This window comes from Mastomys coucha, unplaced genomic scaffold (assembly GCF_008632895.1).
Source record: "Mastomys coucha isolate ucsf_1 unplaced genomic scaffold, UCSF_Mcou_1 pScaffold22, whole genome shotgun sequence".
In the NCBI taxonomy this organism is placed as follows: domain Eukaryota; kingdom Metazoa; phylum Chordata; class Mammalia; order Rodentia; family Muridae; genus Mastomys; species Mastomys coucha.
The window spans coordinates 200,717,608-200,723,607 of NW_022196905.1; the positions used below are offsets into that span (position 1 = coordinate 200,717,608).

Consider the following 6,000-nt stretch of genomic DNA (forward strand, 5'->3'; position numbering starts at 1 on the left):
AGGTTTATTTATTTTTTCTCAGTATTTCTGACAAGAAATTAGTCATTCCTCTTTCTTCTTATTTATATAACGTCTTTCCCACCCTATGGCTGGTTTTATTTTAAGAACTGGTCTTTTTTAACCTTTTATTAATTCTCTGTGTATTTCACATCCTGCACCCCAGTCCTGCTCAACTCCCCTCCCCCTCATATCTGCCATTCAGCCTTGCAACCCTCTCCCCAAAATAACACACACACACACACACACACACACACACACACACACACACACACACAAACAATAGCAGCAACAACAACACAGCATAGAAAACATCTCCTCATGGAAGCTGTAGTGTGCCCCAGTGTGTTCCACAATATATATACTTTGTCCACATATCTTCACATGCAGATGTTTATTGCAATGAGCCATTGGTCTGGCTTCTGTGACACCATCAATATTGGATCCTCACTGAGGCTCCTCCCACTTATCCTGTTGTTGCCCTCTGTCATGGAGATCCTGCAGCTTTGGGACAGCAGGACTGGTTGGCCCTTTCAAGCATCCCAACTTTGTTTGGAGATTATATAGATTTTGAGGTGGACCAATTCAGAGCCCTGAATCTGGGCCTGGGTGGTAGTTGAGCTAGTCAGCCCACCGGCTCTCCCTTATCTGAACCAGCAGGCGAGCTCTCGAGCACTGCTCCGGCTAGGAGATCCAATGCTGCCATCAATGGTGCTGACGCCTGTGAGAGATGGGGCCAGCTCTCAGGGCACTTCATCTAGCGAGGATCAGGGCCAGTTAGGAACAGCTTCTGGACATCCACATGATCCCTAGTAGCTTCCCCCACCAGGGACATCTCCATGTCCTCTAGTGTTCGTATGAGCCCCAGACATCAACCTCTGCTGCTGCAGACCCAGACATGGCCCCCAGTGGCTGTTCAGCCTGGACAGCCCAGGTGTGTGTGTGTGTGTGGGGGGGAGCTGGCCACTCACAACAGGCTTCTTCTCTCCACCCTGAGTCTCTAGTTCCATCTCTCTTCATAACGCTCAAGCTGTTCCACTTTGGTTTCTTTCCCTTCTGTTCACCACGTACTTGCACACTCTGGCTCCCACTGCAGGCTGGCCAAGTGGCTGGATGGCCACTGGGTGACATCTTCTATCTGTGCTGTGTGGTATGAGTGCAAGCAGGTGTCTATGGCCTTCCTGTACCATTCCTTGGACGACATGCCTGTGGGTCACATAGCAGTTCACAGGTCTCTGTCTTCCTCCTCCCTCACTGAGCTGCCTGGATTTGATTTGATTAGATTTTTATGAGTCCTAGGCATAAGATAGCTTTGGCCACCAACCCAGGCATCAAGCTAGGATGAACAAAGCACTGCCATCTGCTCTGCCCCTGACTGATATATGAACACCACCACCACCAAGGTATCTCTTTGCCCATTGCCAGGGGGCTAACTGCTTTCTTAAATGCATCAGTCTTCCTGTACTCTCGGGTGTCCATGGAAGGTGAGAGTCTGGAGACTCACATACCGTTAGTGCATTCCCATGTGACTGGGACCCAGCAGGAGGTGTGATCTAGAGTGGTGTGTGCCATTTCCTGGCAAGGCTATTTGGGAGTAAGCACTCACCCCATGCTTTACTCTCACCTTCTGCCTCTGGATGCACAATTTGGGATTGCATCTCATGAGCAGAGTAAGAACCCAAGTCTTCAGTCTCTGCATAGAAGAAAACTCCTTGCCAAGTAGTCCTTAGACCTGAATGAGAATGCAGTGGTAAGTCACTGAGATCAGGAGACTTGTCACAGCAGGTGATGGAGAAATTAAGAGTTGATTCTCTGCTGGCACAGTGCACATTAGAGTCTAAAAAACCTGGTATTGGATTCCTTTTTGGAGATGCAAAGATTATAGAGCATAGCTCAAGTTGCCTCCTACCTACCTCACAGACTGTTTAAAAACCAAACCAACCAACAGAAAGAACCTCCACCTCCAATATATTATATAATAAACACGTACACGTACACACACACACACACACACACACACACACACACTACCACCACGTATTTGGCTTTGCCTTCATTTTATGAACAAGCGTACTTGCTCCCTCTTCCTGGTCTTGTTATCCTCTCACAAAGACCATTCTCTCCTTCATGACACTGGGTTGGCTACTTTTCTCTGAGAATATTTTCCACAGGCCTTTGGCCTCCGTTTTTCTGTTTTCTGTTGAAGTCTATCTGCATCCCATTTGTCATTCTTTTGTTAAATTGCCCTTCATTGGATTTTTCTTTTTGAAAGTCTGCTGTTTCATTTTAATGAATAATCAGTGTTATTTCTTCTCACTTATGCCTCTGTAGTATTAATTTTGATAAGTGTATTAAAATGTACATTTGTAAAGATGTACACAAATTGATGCTTTAAGAAAAAAAAACTTGTCATTTGGTTTATTCACACAGAGAAAATATTATCCCTAATAACATAAATTTGTTTAAAAGTACACAGATCAGTGCTGGAGAGATGGCTCAGCCATTAAAGGCTACACTCACAACCAAAAAATATAAAATTATACAAATCAGCATACATGCCCTGGTTCTTCTGTATTTAGAGTAAAAAGAAGGAAATAAAACAAGTATGTATACTTTGTGATATTTCCAAGAGTGTAGATTTTAGAGCAGAACATTATGTGAGAGTAACCAAGCTTGTTAGAGGCTAGACCAGCCTTTTTACAATGGTTGTATGGCATTGAAAGCTGTAGTAAACTTGAAAACAATCCCTGATTGTGGGAAGTGCATGAAAAGTGGATCCATACAACCTTGTTCCCTTCTTTTCCATAACTTAATTTACTAATGTAGTAAGAAAACAATTAAATCATTGAATATTTTATCTTGATCAGTCTCCTACAGTTAACAGTGTGTGTGTGTGTGTGTGTGTGTGTGTGTGTGTGTGTGTGTGATGTGTTCTTGCATGAAGAGACTGGAGAACATCTGAGGTCCTCCTCTATCCCCCAGTACCATATTCCCTTCAGTGTTTCCTACTGAGTCAGGAGCTTACCATTTTTCAGTGTGGCTGGCTAGCCAGTAATCCCTAGAAGCCACCCCCATCCCCCAATACACATACACACATCTCCTCATCCCCTATAACTCGGACTTTCAGGAATGTGCAGCAACAACAGGTTTTTATGTAAGTCCTTTGGGATCCAAACTCAGATCCTCATGCTTGTACAACAAGCCGTGTTACCCACTGAGCCATATCCCCAGCCCAGCAACCCACAGTTTAGTCACAATCCACAGGTCTGTAATACTGTCCTAAGCAGACAATGCTAAAGAAATGTCACTATTAGTTGAAGGCTTCCTAGATATATACATTTGTGATATTAAGATAAAAATGTCAATACTTTTACTTAAATTTACAGGACTGACCTGCTGTTCCAGTTGTAATTTGTTTTATAAGACATACAAGAAGCTTGGCAATTGTGATAGGCGATAATCCCATCTTCAGTTTGATGGGATTTAGAATCACCATGGAAACACACCTGGTGTGCGTCTATGAGGATGTTTCCAAAAAGGTTTAACTGAGGATGGATGACCCTGACTGTGAGCCACACGGTGCAGGCTGGGATCATGCACTGAGTAAAACGGAGAAAGCAGAGCTCCGAGGAGCCATAATGAGAGTCCTTCCTGCAGCTATGAGGAGCCACCTCCTGCTCTCATGGCCTTCCTCTTCCTCTCCAGGACGGACTGTACCCTTTAATAATCGACCCCAGCAAACCCTTTCTCCAGAGTGGCTTCTTGGCACCTGTTTGTTCCTATGTACAAGAACGGTAATTGATGAAATGATTACAGGATGAATTTTTTTTTTTTTTTGAGATTGAGTTAAAAGTGATAAAATTAAAAATGACTCCTTTGAGGGTTTCCTAGTCAATCTTTTTTAAAAAATATTTTTTCTCCATTTGGATTTTGATGAGGATGAATGTTTTGCTCACGTGTCTGTGTATCACATGCTTACAGAGCCTGCAGAGGCCAGAGGACTCGGATCTCCTAGGACTGGAGTTACAGACGGCTGTGAGCTGCTATGCTGGGAGTCGAACTTGAGTTCTCTGGAAGAGCAGCTAGTGCTCTTAATGGCCAAGCCATCTCTCCATCCCAGTTACAGTCCATAATTTTTTTATTGCAAAATAGTCAAAACTTGTTAACATATCCAAATAACATGCCTTATGAGATAAATTATAATGGATGACCAGGTTTTAAAAATGAGGTATGGAAAGACTTTGAGAGAGCCTGAGAGGATGGCCTGTAGTAATGGAATGCAAAGCCAGGAGTTAGATTTTTGTACTGGAAGACCAGCTAACTTGGGCTATACTTTCTACTGAAGCTGACTAGAAAACCAAGGTAAAATAAAAAGTATTTGGAGCTATAAAGGCTTATGGGGCCACAGTTAGGGAGAAGGAAGGGCTAATTGCTCTTTTTTTCCTTGAACTCAGAACGAGGTGATAGTAGAATGCCAGTCCCACAGGTATTTGAAGGAATAGGTTGAAATCTTCTCCAGAAGAATATGTTATCATCCTAATCCTCAGATTGTTTCTGTGAGCAGTTTTGTAAGAGACAATGTCTGTTAGAAAATTAAAATCAAAAAAGAAGGAAAGAAAGCAGCAAAAACAGGGAAGCAGCAGAGAAAGTCATTAGAGGGGTAGAGGGAGCTCAGTGGTTAAAGCCTTGGAGGGCTAGAGAGCTCAGTGGCTAAAGCCATTGGAGGGCTAGAGGGAGCTCAGTGGTTAAAGCCATTGGAGGGCTAGTGGGAGCTCAGTGGTTAAAGCCATTGGAGGGCTAGTGGGAGCTCAGTGGTTAAAGCCATTGGAGGGCTAGGGAGCTCAGTGGTTAAAGCCTTGGAGGGCTAGAGAGCTCAGTGGTTAAAGCCATTGGAGGGCTAGAGGGAGCTCAGTGGTTAAAGCCTTGGAAGGCTAGAGGGAGCTCAGTGGTTAAAGCCTTGGAGGGCTAGAGGGAGCTCAGTGGTTAAAGCCTTGGAGGGCTAGAGAGCTCAGCAGTTAAAGCACTGACTGCTCTGCAGAGGACCTGGGCTCAAGTCCCAGCACCCACGTGACAGCTCACCACTGTCTGTAACTCCAGGCTCAGGGAAACCAGTACTCTCTTCTGGCCTCTGCAGATATCACCCCCACACAGAAACGTTGCAGGCAAAATACCCATGATACAGAAACATTAATTAATTTTAAAATGTACCAGGAGCTTCAGAGATTGGTGTTATGGATTTTGACTTTAAAATCAGTGAGTTTACTATTTTAAGAAAAGACAAGAATTGAAGCCAATGTGGAGCATAAAAGAGAATGAAATGAGAATTGTAGAATTGCAAATTGTAGTTGCTATAATAAACAGTTTGCTGAGGGGGTGTTATGTAAAAGTAGATTAGATACAAACACAGAGAGAATTAACACGTTGAAGAATGAGGAAAAGGAAATCTGTAAAGGAAAGCCCAGGAAGGAAAATACAGATTTTAAGAGACACAACAGATGCAGTGAGATTTTTAAATACAGTTGAAATCTCAGAAGGTTAGACCTGAAATGGATCAGGTGTTGTCTGAGGGTTTCATGGTGTTGATGCATAAACTTCATGTCTAAACTTAAGATGTACTGTGAACTCCAGGAAGGATAAGTAAAAAAGCCATCCTTGTTTAGACATAAGCAGTTTTAAAATGATAAAAAAAAGGAAAATAAGGTTGGGTAAACATGCAGGTTCAGTACTGAGGCTCCAGTGGCTGGCAGGGCCGTGTGATGAGGCTTTATGTCCTTATTCTACATAGGGAGCAGTGTATTCTGATAATGCCCAGAGAATGGTACAGTGTACAGAATGGTACATTGTAACCAGTGTACATTACAAGAAAACAAAGCAACCACATTGGAGGGACACAAATCTCTTTCCTAAAAATTCTTAGGAGTGTGGGAGAAAATAGTTTCTTTAATGTGTTGGAAGAAAATAGCTGCCAATCAAGGCTTCGGTACCTAACAGCTATACCCACAC

General features: G+C 43.2%; 1 protein-coding gene and 1 non-coding gene across 2 annotated transcripts in view; one reads left to right on the plus strand and one right to left on the minus strand.

Moving 5' to 3' along the window:
- The window catches only part of Sh3rf1 (SH3 domain containing ring finger 1), a 165,521-nt gene that overhangs the window by 69,959 nt on the left and 89,562 nt on the right, over positions 1-6,000 (plus strand). The window lies entirely within an intron of this gene.
- LOC116071758 lies at positions 1,284-1,428 on the minus strand. The gene has a single exon (XR_004111129.1). It is a non-coding gene; the product is annotated as a small nucleolar RNA SNORA48 (small nucleolar RNA).